This window comes from Mustela putorius, unplaced genomic scaffold (assembly GCF_011764305.1).
Source record: "Mustela putorius furo isolate JIRA1106 unplaced genomic scaffold, ASM1176430v1.1 tig00003913_pilon_pilon_pilon, whole genome shotgun sequence".
NCBI classification, from domain to species: Eukaryota; Metazoa; Chordata; class Mammalia; order Carnivora; family Mustelidae; genus Mustela; species Mustela putorius.
The window spans coordinates 11017246-11034566 of record NW_025422060.1 but is presented as its reverse complement, the minus strand read 5'-3'; positions in this window follow the sequence as shown (position 1 = coordinate 11034566).

Below are 17321 nucleotides of genomic sequence, written 5' to 3'. Positions count from 1 at the left end.
CAAGGACTCTAAGTATCCCACCTTATATTAAAATATTGTCTGAAAAATATGAGGACATGCTTCAAAATATCACATTGATCCACTATATTGAATATTATCGTGCAAAACACCAGGTGGCTGGCATGCTGGATACCTTTGTAAGAAACATATACTCCAGAGGTGAGAGATAACCCCTCTAATACTCAGGGCCCTACCACATCAGTAAGATGTTTAGTAGGAGTTCAGTCAGGGGCCAACCAGAATATCCTATCTATGATAAAGGAAAACTTATGACACCTTGTAACTTTCACCAAGAAGAAGGAAGTACAAAGCCTGATATCTTTGGATCCTAGAAACAGCATATTCTATACCAGTATATGCTACAACCCATACACTGGGTGGCAAAAACCTGGAGCAGGAAAGGACTTTACAGCACATCCAGACTGTGGTGTAAACAGCCCTATTCTTTGGTCTGGACTATGAGTTAGACTCTGTGATATTAAAAGGACCGATATTGGGGAAAGTTGCCATGTGATGTTTTTGGCAAGCCCCACAAGAGAATCACAGCGCAGAGCCTTAGAGTTCTATAGAAAGGTCATTCCACCTTCAGATATGCTCTTGGGACCTAGTAAAGACAGGGTCCAACTGATGAGACAACAAATGATCACATGGCTACAACTGCCCATCTTGAGGAGGTTTCTGTTAAACCCAACATTGAGTCTTAGAGTTGGGAGGCCCAAAGATAATCCATCACAGGTAGCAGCAGTATGCCTGGGATCAAAACAGAGCAGCACCAGTGAGCACAAATCAGCTCCATGAGCAGATAACCCAGACCTTCCATCATCACCACAGTTGTACTAGTACCTGTGTCTAAGTCCCACTGAGGGATTCCTTATGTCCTAGTGACAGGGGAGGAAAAAGTTCAAGCTTGATTCACAGATTGGTCTTCTTGGATTGTGGGTGCAAACTGAAAATGGATGGCAGTATAAATCCACTCAAGTACAGCCTTAAAAAGCAGGAGAGGGGTGCCTGGGTGGCCCAGTCAGTTAAACATCTGCCTTCAGGTTGTGTCATGGTCCCAGAGTCCCAGAATCAAACCCTGCATCAGGCCCCCTGCTCAGCAGGGAGTCTGCTTCTCCCTCTGCCCCTCACCCCACTTGTGCTCTCTCTCTCACTCTCTCTCCTTCTCTCAATAAGTAAAAACAAAATCTTTTTTAAAAAAGAAGGAAAGAAAAACAAGAGGGAAGAAAATATCCTTGTGGCCAGAGCTTTTACAGTATACATTGTCAGTTATTTTATGGCAAAAGAGACATTGCTTAATGTTAAAATATATATAGGCTCTTGGAAAGTGAAAATGGCTTGGTCAACTGGCCATGGACATGTAAGAGGAAGAAAGATTAGAAGATTAAATATAAGAAGGCCTGGCATAGAGGCATGAAGATGGGCATATCAAAATGGCAGGAGGTATGAAGACTTTCATGTTCCTGTCCATCAGAAATCATTAACTATGGATGAAGTATGACTCAACCAGTGACACTAGCCATCTCTGACATCAGTTTTTCCACTACTGATACAATGGACACATGGCCATAATGTCAGGGATTGAGGACTTTTTGTGGAATAAACATGGACTCCACTTACCAAATGTACCACACACCAGCAAAAAACTAAATCTGACTCACTAATATGGCACCATTTCCCAGCCATTCACTGGCAAGATGACCACAATGGACCTTTTCAACCCTGGAAGAGATAGGAATTTGTTTTAGTAAAAATAGATACATCCAGTTCAGCTTATGCTATCTAAGTTCTGCAGCTGCTTTAATGAATAATCCCCTTCTTTCCTTAAGCAAACCCATAAATTCTCCAACCAGGTTATGTAAAAGCCTTCAGAAGAGGCATCCCCTGGCCAAACTGGAGACATTTGGGGCATCAGAATAAATAATGATAACAACATATTCAGTGATGCTTTAAATGATAGCAAATATACCAGAAAATTAGTTACTTTTTGTATATAAAACACATAGTTTCAAAGTATCCCATTATAAAATACTTATTAATGACAAAAGAGGAAAAAGTAATTTTATGGTAGACCTTGATGTCACTATTTTGATCAGTTGAATGACCAAAGTGAACATCCCTAGTAATGGGACAAATTGAAATTACATGCCATTTGACAGGATCCCATGAAGAGAACAGAGCATCACTATCAAAGATGTATAACTTGGGTCTTATCATGGGCAATATTAAACAGATGCAAATTGATTAAAGAGATGAAAATTGACTGATATTCCACAAAATAAGTGTCCCATATTTCTGAAAGTGTCAAAGCCATTGTTATGAACTGAGACATGTCCCTCACAATTCATACGAATTTTGGATTGAAGCCCTCTGATGTGACTGTACTTAGAGAAAGGGACTTTAAGGACATAACTGTGGTTTAATGAGGTCACAAGAGCAGGATCCTAATCTGATTGGGTTTATAAGAAGATAAAGAGAGAAAGGGAGATAAGTAAGGAGTGAGACAGAGAGAAAGAGAAAATGAGATCTCTTGTTCTCCATGCAGAAAGGAAAAGCCATATGAGGACACAATAAGATGTCCACAAGCTTAGAAGAGAAAAGAAGTCTTATCAAAAACTGACATTGACCTTGACTTGCAGCCTCCAGAAATCTGGAGTTGGACTTGGACTTGCAGCCTTGATACTGGACTTGCAGCCTCGATCTTGGACTTGCAGCCTCCAGAAATGTGAGACAATAAATGTCTCTTGTTTAAGCCAGTCTTTCCTATGGCAACCCTAATAGACTAATACAGTGCAAAAATCAAGAAGACTAAATAACTGTCTTTGCCTTTCTAATATGTACACATGAATCTTTCTTAAGCAAAAGAATTCCTAAGTTTTATTAGCTATACTGTTTGTCTCAAATGTCTTCTTTCTGAATTTTGTAGAGAACATTGTGGTTAACTCCTCAAAATCCAATTCCACCTTTCTGCCACTATATGTCAACAATATGGTTGAGTAAATTGCTTGAGCTCCAGGAAGATTTCTGATTAATATAAACCAATCATTGCAATCATAAAGCTCTTCTTGCAGAGTGGTTAATAACTTCAAGCTTAAACCAACCACAGCATACCAATCCCCTGGCAACAGAGATGGATTTCTAAACTGTTAGCCAAATTAAGGAAGAACACTTCTTCAAAGGTTAAAGAAGAGATGTTCTCTTTATTCCACTAGATACCAATGAGGAAATAGCCATCATCCTTAAACTCCAAGAAAAACAAGCCTTAAAAAGAAGCATATACTTTGTATACCGGAGAAGAGCAATAGTGAGGATATAGTTCCTGAGGACATTCTTGAACTACTGAATCAACCAATCTTGACTTTTATTCTACTTCTGAACTTCTGGTTATGTGAACCATTTTCATTAATGATTTAAGTCAAATTGACTTGTGTTTTCTATGTTGCAGATTAAAGCATACTAACTGAAGCAGCAAGCAATTATTTTTTCAGTAAATACATAATGAATACCTACCATGACCCAGGGACTCTCCTATACATGAACAAAGCAGAAGCAATTGCCTTTCCCTCAAACAGCTTATTCTAGCCAATTATCTTTATTTTGATTCTCCATCCTTTCTAGTTTATCTACAATCACTTTACATATTGCTCTGATCTCTTGTGTGCATGCTGGAAGACTTATTCCAGTTTGTCTACTTCAGTGCTTAACTCATTTTCTACACCACTAATTATGTTCTTTATCACCTCTATGACCGATCTTCCTTCTTCCCTCTATTTTGCTACTATGTTTTTAGTTTCTTTACAATCCTCTCCCAATGTGAATCCATTTGGTATCATCCATCCTCACCTTCCTCCTTTTCTATAACATTTTATCTCATATTTTCTATCTTCATCAGTTTTTTAATAAATAAAGGGAATTCCTTTTTTATACTATTGATGATGCAAACAATATCTTAAGTTGACCTCCTACAGTATTTTCCACTAAAAGCATCTTGTCTTCCTTGTAACTTCACCTGTTCTCTATGACCTTCAATAATAACAAAAAATTAAATCCTCTCTTTTCCCCAGTTTCTTAAGTTATACAAACTTCATTTGTTATATGTTTCTATGTAATATACAATATCAATATATATAACTACTGTGCATAAAATTTCTGTGAAAAAATGATAAGCAACAACTTTTTCAAAGAGTAAAAGCATGCTTTCTACTATCAAGGAATAAAAAGTCCAACCTGATTTTAAAAATCATTATTTACTTCCCTGGCATAAGAAAAAACAGAAAATGTAAAATCTTATGATCTCTCATGGAATGGGTAAGTAAATGCAAACAAACTTTGAAAGAGCATAATGGCAGATAGGAATTGAATATTAATAAAATAAGTCTGGAATATACCTTTATTCTGTTTTGTGCCAGGAGAAATGATACTCCCTCTCTTAACTACTCCAGCTCAAAGAAGAACCACATCTGAAAATCAGAGATTTGCCTTCAGAATTTAGACCCTAATGAAAACAGAATCACAACATGGTAGGATAATTAATGAAGAAGGTAGGATACATATCATCTGTTAACACAATTTAATAGAAATAACATTTGTACTATTCTATATACTACCTTTGTTCTCTTAACTTCCTCACTTACTATACAATAGAGTAACTATAGTTAAAATTTAATCTTTTCAATCCCCATTTTGTAATGAAAACATAAATTAGAGTGATCTGGCTTAGTCTAGGCTACAAGAGTTAATTTTGGTGTTACTTCTAAAGATTTATCTTAATTGTGAATTGCAAAAAGAAATGGGTTGTTAGAGTGGTATAATAAGAATCAATGAGAAAAAATTTGAACATATGTCTTTAAACCATAGAAATATGTTTAAAAATAATTACATATTAAACTTCTCACTAAAGGAACATAGTTTTATTTTTTTTAATATAATTTTTTATTTTTTATAAACATATATTTTTATCCCCAGGGGTACAGGTCTGTGAATCACCAGGTTTACACACTTCACAGCACTCACCAAAGCACATACCCTCCCCAATGTCCATAATCCCACCCCCTTCTCCCAAACCCCCTCCCCCCAGCAACCCTCAGTTTGTTTTGTGAGATTAAGAGTCACTTATGGTTTGTCTCCCTCCCAATCCCATCTTCTTTCATTTATTCTTCTCGTACCCACTTAAGCCCCCATGTTGCATCACCACTTCCTCATATCAGGGAGATCATATGATAGTTTTAAGAATACCTCTTAGTTATTCATAAAATGAAACAAAATGTGTTTACTGTTTGATAATTATATCACTTAACATATAGCCCCTAACTTGGGTTTCTGCTCCTAAATGGATTATATTTTATCTACTTTGAACTGAAATTTCCATCTGCTGACCTACTCATCTAGCTGATACAATTGATTTTAAATATGTTTGTCTCATTTGTTGATATTTGTGTTGCCTCCATTTTTAGTACTCTAAAGAACTGTATCCCTTTCATTTACTTTTTCTCAGATCATCCATATCAACAACACAGGACTAATTAGCTTAGAAGAGCTACCTGTTCTGAAATCACTGAGGAGAATCACAAGAAGCCTCAAAGTAATCTCTGTCAATGAGTTCCCACTTTTTATCACCACCTTCTGTGATCATGCTGTGACTTTGACAACCACCCTTGAGGGAATATTTTTGCCAGCTTACACAGTGAATCAAATGCAGAACTAGGAAAGGGATGGAGCCCAGTATTTTCCACTATTTGTCGTCTTTATACCAGTGTATACAGTGTTTCCTATTCCAAACTGACCCTGCATGACTTTCTGCAACATGATAGGATCCCCACAGTGGTGTTATTTCTGGGAACACTTAGGTACAAAGAGAGCTCTGGACATAGCTTAACCAATGTAATATTTAATAGCATCCATAAAGGAAAAAATCACAAATGGGTATTGTCTTGATTTTCTCAGTATTAAAAAAAAATACAGTGTTTTTACAAATACAAAGGAGTATTTTGAAATTTATAAAATTAAAATGAGAATTTGTGATTATCTAAAATATTAAATCATATATTGTAGATAGATATCAGAATACATAGCTACCTGTCACAAATATTATTTTTCAGGGCACCTGAGTGGCTCAGTGGGTTAAAGCCTCTGCCTTCAGCTCAGGTCATGATCTTAGGGTCCTGGGATCAAGCCCCGCTTCTGGCTCTCTGCTCAGCAGGAAGCCTGCTTCCTCCTCTCTCTCTGCCTGCCTCTCTGCCTACCTGTCATCTCTCTCTCTCTCTCTCTCTCTCTGTCAAATAAATAAATAAAATCTTTTAAAAAAACAAATATTATCTTTAGTTATGAATTGCTTTCTAAGCAAAATAGCATACAAGTGCTCCTACAATTTCTATAAGTATAATATACATTAGAAGAATCCAGCCAATTTTATTCCACATGATTTTAATAATATAACAATTTTTTTAAAGAAAACCTAAAATCATGGGGTGCCTGGGTGTCTTGATTGGTTAAGCAGCTGACTCTTGATTTCAGCTCTGGTCATGATCTCAGTGTCCTGGGATAGAGCCTCGAGTTGGCTGAGTGGGAAGTCTCCTTGTCTCCCTCTTGCTCCATCTCTCTCCCTGCTCATTCTCTCTCTTTCTTTCTCACATACACACAAAAATAAATAAATCTTTAAAAAGAAAATGTAAAATCAAATTTTCTTAAGGTGTAAAAGCAATGACAGAATCATCTAGAGAAGGTGAGATCCTGGCTGATAGGTGCAACTATGCCAAAATGTTTTTTCCCCTTTTGCAGTATTCAAACCATAATACAATGCCACCACCTATTGATGGAATGGCAGAATTGAAATTCCAAAATTGAAATTTTAAAATTACAAAGAACACAGTATCAAATATTTATAGGAATTATAAATCAAGATACAGAACATAGTTCATTAATCAATGATTAGATGAGATATATCAGTAATACATTTAGATGGTAATAGATTTGTTTACATCAATTGCTTCTTTGACGTTCTGGCATTCTGTGGAATGGCGCAGTCTTTCTTTAAGTGCCAATTATTGCTTGAACATAAGAAAATATATAATTAATGTTAGTTTCCTTCCATATATTTAAAAGTAAATGTTAGAAGAAAAATAATGTAAGAATTATTTTTTCACACAACACATAGTCACATTGGATTGAATATTAGGGATCTGCAGAATACATTTTGGGGAATCTAGACTTCATTTTCCAGAAATGGATTGGATAACATCCAGTAAGCACATTTAAAAATAAACTTTATGCTATGGAAAATATACTCTCCGGTGCTTACTAACACTTGCAAGAATGCAAGAGACATCCCTCAGACCAAACCCAAGGAAGAATCCCAAGAGAAGAGCCATAAGCCAATGAGCTAAATATCTCCCAGATGCCCTGAAAGAATGTGTATCTGTGTTTGGGCGGGGGATGGAGGGGAAATGGCTTTCAAAGTTCTTGGGCTTTAAGATGTCAAATCAAAAGACAATAAGTTGAACTTCTTTGATGTTGCTGGATGAAACTGAAACTTTCAAATAGTTATATTTTTAGCAAATGTGCAGAATAGAAAAAAATACACTCACCAACTCAGGAAAATAACAAGAAAGTAAGGTTGTGTTCACACAAAATCTAGACAGATCAATAAAAGTTGGGCTTGAGAATTTGTGATATTGGAGTTTTCCTCTGACATGATGAAGTTCTTATTTCCGTTATCTATATGGTCCAAGAATGTTTCAGCTGAGAAAGCAAGATAAAGTGGTCTATGGCTGCATTACTGTACAATATCACTGTAACATCTGGATGAATCAAATTGAAAATCTCTTTAAAGGACAAATAATCTACATTGTAAAGCCACACCAGATTCTCACAAATAAAGCTTCACAGAAAATATGCTTATAATACAGAATCATAGAGCCAACAAGGAAACATTTCATCATAAGTGAGTAAATTTTAAAAAAATCCAAATATTTTTGTTGGTACAAATTAAAGTTAATCATTGATATTTAAAATTCAGTAAGTTTGTTAAAAGCAGGTAAAACAAAGCTAAGTAGAGAATTAATAAATATAAGACTGTATTTCCCATATACAATGCTGCAAAGACATATACAATGCTTCAGAGACAATACCATGAAAGAGAAGTTGAGACATAGAATATGAAATGATTAAACCTAGTGCGTGCTTCTTTGGAATTCCAGAGATAGACAGTAAGTGGAATGACTGAGAGAAAATATTAAAAATTAAGTGGTTGACAAATTTCCTAAGCTGATGAAAAACATAAATCCCTTATGGACATCAGGGAGGGTGTGTGCTATGGTGAGTGCTATAAAATGTATAAGCCTGATGATTCACAGACCTGTACCCCTGGGGCAAATAATACATGAAACATTAATAAAAATAATTTTTTTAAATACAAGAATTTTTTTTAATTATTTTTTTCTAATTTGAAAATGTACAACAAACACCAAGGTAGATAAATACAAAAGAAACATACCTACGTAATACAATGAAACACAGAAAACCAAAGGTAAAGAAGTGCTTTCATGTGCAAACAGAGAGACAAGGCAGGCTTCCTAAAAGAAATGACAGTTACATAAACTACAGACTTCCCAAAAGAAATGGTAGATAGCAGACAATGGTGGAATGCTATTATCAAGAAATGGGAGAAAACAACTCTCACATTATTCATTTATTATTATATTATATTATATTATATTATTGATGTAGGGTTGACACATAATGTTACATTAGTTTCAGGTGTACAGCATAATGATTCAACAAGTCTATAAATTATGCTAATCTCACCATAAGTGTAACTTACCTTCTATTGCCATACAACACAATTAACAATATCATTGACTATATTCCCTATGCTGTATCTTTTTTCCACATCACTTTTTCATTACATAACTGGAATCCTGTATTTCCCATCCTCTTTACCCATTTTACCCATCCCTTTTCTTCCTTCACCTCTGGCAACGTTCAAATTGTTCTCAGTATTTATGAGTCTGTTTCCACTTTTTGTTTATTTGGGGATTTTTAGGTTCTACATATAAGTGAAATCATATAATAATTGTCTTTCTCTGTCTGACTTATCTCACTTAGCATAGTATCTTCTAGATCTACCCATGTTATTGCAAGTAGCAAAATCTTAACCTTTTTATGGCTGAGTAATATTCCATTGCATATAGCATTTCTTCTTTATCCTTTCATCTGTGGATGGATACTTGGGTTGCTTCTGTATATTGGCTATTGTCAAAAATGCTACAATTCACAAAAAGGTGCATATATCTTTTCTATTTAGTGTATTTGTTTTCCTCATGTTAATACCCAGTAGTGGAATGACTAGAGCATATGGTAATTCTGTTTTCAATTTTTTGAGGAATCTAAATTGTTTTTGATAGTGACTGTACCAATTTACAACCCCAGCACAGTACACAAAGTTTCCATTTTTCCCACATTCTCACCAACACTTGTTATTTCTTGCCTTTTTGATTCTAGCCATTCTGACAGGTGTAAGGTAATGTCCCATTATAGTTTTGGTTTGCATTTCCCTGATGATTAGTGATATTGAGCATCTTTTTATGTATCTCTTGGCCATCTGTGTCTTTTTTGGAAAAACATCTATTCAGTAGGTCTTCTGCCCATTTTTTAATTGGGTTATTTGTTTCTAGAATGTTGAGTTGTATGAGTTCTTTACAGATTTTGGTTATTAATCCTTTACCAAATCTATCATTTTCAAATATTTTCTCCCATTCAGTAAGTTGCCTTTCCATTTTGCTAGTGGATCAAAAGATATTCTTTGGTGTAGTCCCAATAGTTCATTTTTGCTTTTGTTTCCTTGCCTGACAAGACACCTCCGGAAAAATGTTACTACAGCTGATGTCATAGACATTACCACCCGTGTTTTCTTTTAGAAGCTTTATGACTTTTTTCACATTCAGGTCCTTGATTCATTTTGAGTTTATTTTTGTATATGGTGCAAGAAGGTTTAGTTTCATTTTTTGCATATAGTTATCCAGTTTTTCCAATACCATTTATTGAAGAGACTGTCTTTTCCCCTATTGTATATTCCTGCTGCCTTTGTCATAGATTAATTGACAGTGTGGATTTATTTCTAGGCTCTCTATTTTGTTCTCTTGATCGATGTGTCTACTTTGTGCCAGTACCGTACTATATTATTACAACTTTGTAGTATATCTTGAAATCCGGAATTGTGATGTCTCCAACATAGATCCTGGAGAATGTTCCACAAGCACTTGAAAGGAATGTGTATTCTATTGTTTTGGGATGGAATTTTCTGTTTATATCCATTAAGGCCATCTGATTTAAAGTGTCACTCAAAAGACATTGTTTCCTTATTAACTTTTTTACCTGGATGATCTGTCCATTGACGTACGTGGGTGTTAAAGTCACCTACTCTTATTGCATTACTGTCAATTTCTCCCTTTATGTGTGTGTTAGTATTTGGTTCCTGAGCCCTCTGCACCAGGGGTGCTCTAGGAAGCTGTCTGGATTTGAAGTGACAGAGACTTGTGTTCTTAGTGCAATGGCTGGAGCTGTAGAACCAAGGGTGTCACGGTGTGTGCCGTGTTGGGACCATATAGGTAGATGGCTGGAGCTGGTATGGTCTAAGTAACCAGGACTCGCTAGGTAGTGAGTCCTGCACTACCAAGACAGAGGGGAAAAATAACCTGGGACACCTGCCAGCCTGTCTGACCCAGAGAGTTCTAGCAGCTCCTCCAAAGTTTGGCACAATTCTAGGTCTAATTCCTTTATATTCTTTTGCTCTTTTAAACCCACAGCTTTTTTTCTGTGCCCCAGAGCATCCAGGGCTAGGGTGGGCTAGGGACCTTGCTCACCAAGGCAGCAGGCCAGCTATGGCATCTATAACTAAATATCAGATACTACCACAACTCACACGAATTCAGATCATTACTTATAGTTAAAGGAATAATTTTCCAGATAGAATAATTCTAAATTCATGGGCACCTTATATATAATACAGCAAATTATAGAGCTGTGTCTGTCACAATAAGAAAGATATTGACAAATCCTCCTTAACAGTGGGAGATTTAACATTCTCTCTAAAAGACTGAGCAACTAGATTTTTTAAAAAGGTTTTCAGACTGTGGATGGAGACAACAATGAATTAACCTTTTAATCTATTAGTGATACATAGGATGACACATTAAAAAATCAGGGAGGAGATACTCCTCTCAGTCGTGGACCAAACTTTCACAAAATTTGACCATGAACAAAGCCTAAAAGCAAGTGTTTCCAAATACCAAAGTAACAAGATCACAAAATGTGTGTTCCCTAAACAAAGGGAAAAAGTAAAAATTAAAGTAGAAATTGATAATAAATAGATTAAGAAATACTTAAGTATTTAAAATTTACTTATAAATAATAAATTAAGGGAGAGAAATAATGAGAATATAAATATGTTTAGATGAAGGGTGATTATGAAATAGTATATACCAAAACTTGTTTAATTCTTAGCAATTCTGTAGTACTAAATACTATATTAGAAAACATTAGAAAATTAAAAATTAATGACACTAACAATCTAACTCAGAAAATAAGTAAAAAAGAACAACAAACAGAAGATAATCATTTTGCAACTCCTAATGAAGTAATTGATTCAGGCGAAGTTTTTAGTGGATGCCAAACCATTTGATAAAAAGCTGACATAAAATGGAATTGATACAAAACTCAAATAGGGCCCACAGATTCCTTGCTAGTAAGTGGGATCATCTTCCACTGTGATCAATATTAGCAACATTAATAATTAGCCAGCTTTTTGATGTAATTAATAAGAAATAATTAGTCTTATAATATTCTCACAAAGAAGCATTTTATCAACTTAATAATGTACTCAAAGTAAGTCAAATAAAATCTTTACACTTAAACTTCTAATTTATAGGAAATACCAAAACCTACAGTGATAACAAATACCAAACAATCCACAAATACTTTAAAATCCACCATATACTTTAAAAATCAGATGTTCTGGGGCACCTGGGTGGCTCAGTGGGTTAAAGCCTCTGCCTTTGGCTCGGGTCATGTTCCCAGGGTCCTGGGATTGAGGCCCACGTTGGGCTCTCGGCTCAGTGGGGAGCCTGCTTCCCCCCCACCCCGACTGCCTCTCTGCCTACTTGTGATCTCTGTCTGTCAAATAAATAAATAAACTCTTTTAAAAAATCAGATGTTCTAAGGGAAAACTGATCTGATCTCTTCAAAAAACTAATGTCATAAAAAAGAAGAGAGGGGAATGCTCTGTATCAAAATATCCTTTAGAGAAATACTACATATTGCCATTGATTGAATCATGGTCTGAAGAAACTAGATTTGAAAGGAATTGTATGAACTAATGGAGACATAGATAATATTAAATAATATAAAATTATTTTAGGGAATGATTAATTTTGTTAGGTGTGATAATCCTGTTGTGGTTATGTAGAAAAGTGTCGTAGTTTTAGAGATGGATACTGAAAGAATTAGGAGTATCTTATGGGGTTTTGTTTTTCATTTATTTATTTTCAGCATAACAGGATTATCTTGTTATGATATCTTTAATTTACATTTAAAAATTTACCAAAAACAGATGAAACCAATGATTTAATTGTTAAATCTGAGATAGGTGTTTATAATTCCCTTTATTTTTTGTGTGTTTGAAATTTTTTATAAAAGTTTCAAAAATAAAAAGCAAAGAAAATAGATGCAGCCTCAGAGATCTACTATTCTTAGCTAATGTGAACCAGACATCAGCCCATCCAGGCTCCGGTCTCACCAAGAGCTGCCTCCCAATGTTGCACGATGTTTGGCCCTGAAAGTTATAGTGGCAGAGGTCATTCATTCCTCAGCAAGCATGGCCTTGTACACTGAGTGATCATGACATTAATTCAACCTTCTCTGGTCTTAAACTTAGTATTTGAACATGAACTGGGAGTCAAGCAAATTTGGACAGCTCCTACTTGAAATAACTAAGAACACTGGGGAGACATTCTAGGATTAAAAGCAGTTTCAACTCTTGGAAGCAATTTTCCTTTCCAGTTATACCATTGCTGATTTGGCTTAAATCCTGCCAAACATTTCTTTTCTGGCTGTCTCATTCTAACCAGTTATCCGACGGAAATTGCCATTCTTCTTCCAGAATATGGGAAAAAGAATTATATTCTTATATGGATAAAAATTAAGCAGTCCAATTTTATATTCATTTATTTGAGCCTTAATCTATCCAAAAGGTATGCAGTATGTGCTACGAGGGACTCATAGATAGGCAAGCTCTAGAAGAAAGCATAAATGACATTGGGAGAGAAAGGTCTTAAAGATTAAAGGCATAGTTTGTTGCAGAAATCCAGAGAAAAAACACTATCTATAGAATGAACCATGGGACAGGCTATTAATAATGATAGTTTTGTTTCTACCTTATTCACCCTTTCATTTCTTTTTCTTTCCTTGCTGACTATGACTCCTTTTTAGGCTGAATAAAAGTGACAATAGCAGGCATCCTTTTCTTGTTGCCAATCTGAAAGGGACATTTTTCTAGTTTCTCCACTAGTGGCTTTTTTATTTTTTATTCTTGTAGTGGATTCTATTGGTTGCCACCAAGGTTCTTTTCATTAAATCAGTCAGTGTAGCCAACCCCCAGCTATTGAAAATTAACTGACAGTTTAAGTTTATAGCTGCCTTTTCCACAAAGAATTATCTGGATCAAACTGGAGCCAGTGGGGCAACTAGTGTCAACTCATTGAAATATGATTACCAAGACTGACCACTTTGTAAATACCGTTGAGACATTGAAGAAAGAAAATTGTAGGCTCATATTGAGTAATCAGCAATCTAAGACAAATTATGAGACTCAAAATTCTCCTTGGCAGCATTAAAAAAAATATTTTTTGCCATAAGGTAGTAAATAAAGCAAAAGGCTAGATTTAGAATTTATTTGTGAGACTATCATAAAAATTTTTTTAAAGATTTTATTTATGTATTTGACAGACAGAGATCACAAGTAGGCAGAGAGGCAACCAGAGAGAGAGAGGAGAAATCAGGCTCCCCGCTGAGCAGAGAGCCCGACGCGGGGCTCGATCCCGGGACCCTGAAATCATGACCTGAGCCGAAGACAGAGGCTCAACCCACTGAGCCACCCGGGTGCCCAAGACTATCATAAATTTAGAGGAGGTCATATTCTCCTTGCCTAGGTTAGTGCCCTCATAATAAAGTGGGATGCTGAGGTTTGGGATGGGACATGTAGCTTCACTTCCTCTCTACATGTGCCTATCCACAGATGCCTTGGATATCTTCCCATTATGGCAGTTGGCTTCCCACAAAGAGAAGATCCAAGAGATCAGGCAAAAACTTCAATACCTTTTATAACCTAGTTTCAGAAATCAGGTACCATTACTTTCACAATATTGTATTGGCCACTCAGTTCAGCCCCATTCAGTGGAAAGAAACCACTCAAGGGCCTGAATATCAAGAGGCATGATTCCTGGTTGCCATCATGGAGGCTGAGTCCCACAGACCACACTTTGGTTTTTAATAATTCAAGTCTCTCCTACACATGAATTCTCATAAAGTCTCAAATCCTTGCAGTATCAGCTTGAATTCCATGGACTTCATCCTCTAAATCAGGGACAACCATGTATGTGCTTCCTTGAATGTAATTTCTAAAGACTAGTGAATGAAGAGACAGTTATCCGTTCTGCACACCCATTAAAAGGGCAGGGCAGGGATAGGATAATCACCATAGACTCTTCCATGTAAAACTGGAAAAACAAGAGGTACAGAGAGTTATGGGCCCATAACATTCCTAAAATCTAGAATGTCAGACACGGGTTCATAGTGCCTTGATGAGGATTTAAGTTTTGGGAATCGTTCACTGTGTTTCTGGATTTGCCCTCTGAACTTTTTGTTCTACCCTTCCTTCACTATAAAATGTGTCTCATGTTTATAATTGGGTCATGTTCTCAGCCTTCTTCCTATATAAATTTGAGGATTCAGAGTTCAATTTTTAATTTTATTGTCCCTGTTCCTTTCAGTTCAAATTAGTGCTACTTCCATAGTCTGATAATTTTTAAAATTTTACATTACTGTTTTTTAAAGTTTTTATTTTAATTTCAGTTAGTTAACATACAGTGTAATATTTGTCTCAGATATACAATATAGTGATTCAACACTCAACAGTGTGAGAAATGAATTCACAACTATATGGTCAATTAATCCTTGACAAAGCAGGAAAGAATATCTAATGTGGGAGAAGATAGTCTCTTCAACAAATGGTGTTGGGAAAACTGGACAGGAACATGCAAAAGCATGAAGCTGGACCATCTTCTTATACCAAACACAAAAATAAATTTAAAATGGATTAAAAGTCCTAAATGTGAAAACTGAAACCATAAAAATCCTAGAAGAAAACAAAATATGTTTATTTTTAAAATCTTTGTGGTTCTCCTAGTAATCTTACTAAAGTTTAATCCTATAGATAAAAAGCCACACTGCAAGTCTCTTTGAGATAAGCCTTTTTCTAATTGGACTTCCCAGTGAGGCTATTGAAGTATAACACACTTTAGATTCTTAGAAGCCCTGCTATTTAAAGTAGAAGGTCCATGAGACACAACATTAAAACATTATAAAGATTTTGTTTGACTGATTTTTCTAAGGTCTTTACTGGCATATTCTCCTCTTTTTTTTTTTTTAAGAATTTATTTATTTGACAGAGAGAGATCACAAGTAGGCAGAGAGGCAGGCAGAGAGAGAGGGGGAAGCAGGCTCCCCGCTGAGCAGAGAGCCCGATGCGGGACTCGATCCCAGGACTCTGGGATCATGACCTGAGCCGAAGGCAGTGGCTTAACCCACTGAGCCACCCAGGCGCCCCATGGCATATTCTCCTCTTCATCTTTAGACCATGTTTTCCTGAACTTTTTCTGTACTTAATCTTTTCCTGGGAGCCTTTTTTTTTTTTTTATCTTGAGGTAGAGAGGTTTACTCTATTTTTTTTTTATTAATTTCTTTTCAGCATAACAGAATTCATTGTTTATGCATCACATCCAGTGCTCCATGCCATATGTGCCCTCCATAATACCCACCACCTGGCTCCCCCCAACCTCCCACCTCCCGCCCCTTCAAAACCCTCAGTTTGTTTTTCAGCCATTTTAAAATGTTTACATCATTCATCATATGGAAAGTCTAGGAATTTTCCACACCAGCAAATCCTTCATTTTCATGTTTAACAGTTATTTCCTGAGCATATCTCTCTCTTCTTGCATTTTACTACTGGCAATAAGAAGCAGTCAACTGGCATGTTGAGTAGTGTGCCTGGAAGTTACCCAGTTCACTAAAAAAAATTTTCTACTCTCCATGTTAGTGCAGGAAACAGCATATTACACAGGGAGTCCCTTCACTCTAGTTTCCAGTAGTATTTTTCTCACTGTTCTTTAAGCCCTCACTGTCCATCTCCTTGGAATCACCTGGCTTCCATAAACAAACTCTTTGCTTCCATTTCCCTAACATTCCTTTTAAAGGCCTTCCCCCTTTTACCTCTTTCCTTGTTTCAAAGCAATGCCCACATTTTTTAGATTTTTCTTAGAGTAGTATCACAGTCCCAATACCAAAATCTCTATTGTCTATTGCTGCGTAAACAGTTACCCCCATATGTAGTGCTTTAGAATAACAATGAATATCTTCTATCTCTTTGTTTGTTTATACAAGAATTTAGGTGTAGTTTGGCTGGGTAGTTCTGACTCAGGGTTACTCATGAGGTTCCGTCAGACATCAGCTGCGGCCGCTGTGATCTGAAAGCACAAATGGGCTGGAGAATTCACTTGAAGATGGCTCGCTCACATGGCCACCAAGCTGATGCTGGCTATTGGAGGACAGTTTCAGTTCTTCTCTATGTGAGCCTCTCCACAGGACTATCTCAGTGTGTCATGACATGTTAGTTGGCTTCTCCATGAGTAAGAGATCCAAAAGAACTAAGGCAGAAATTTTAACACCCTTTATGACTTACCGTCAGAAATCACACACACCACTACACATGACATCATGTTAATTGAACCTGATAACTGAGAAATGGCAAGTACAGCTGAGCCTTGAAAAATGCAGGGGTTTAGGGGTGCTGAATCCTCATGCAATTGAAAATTTGTGTACAACTTTTGACCCTCCAAAAACCTAACTACTAAGAACTTTCTGTTGGCTGGAAGACTTACAAATTAAATAAGCAGCCAGTTACCACAGGATTTAATGTAACATACCAAATACTTCATATATTTGTTTTTTTGTATGTGATCCACATTGTAATGTAAATTTGATGAGCGTAAGAG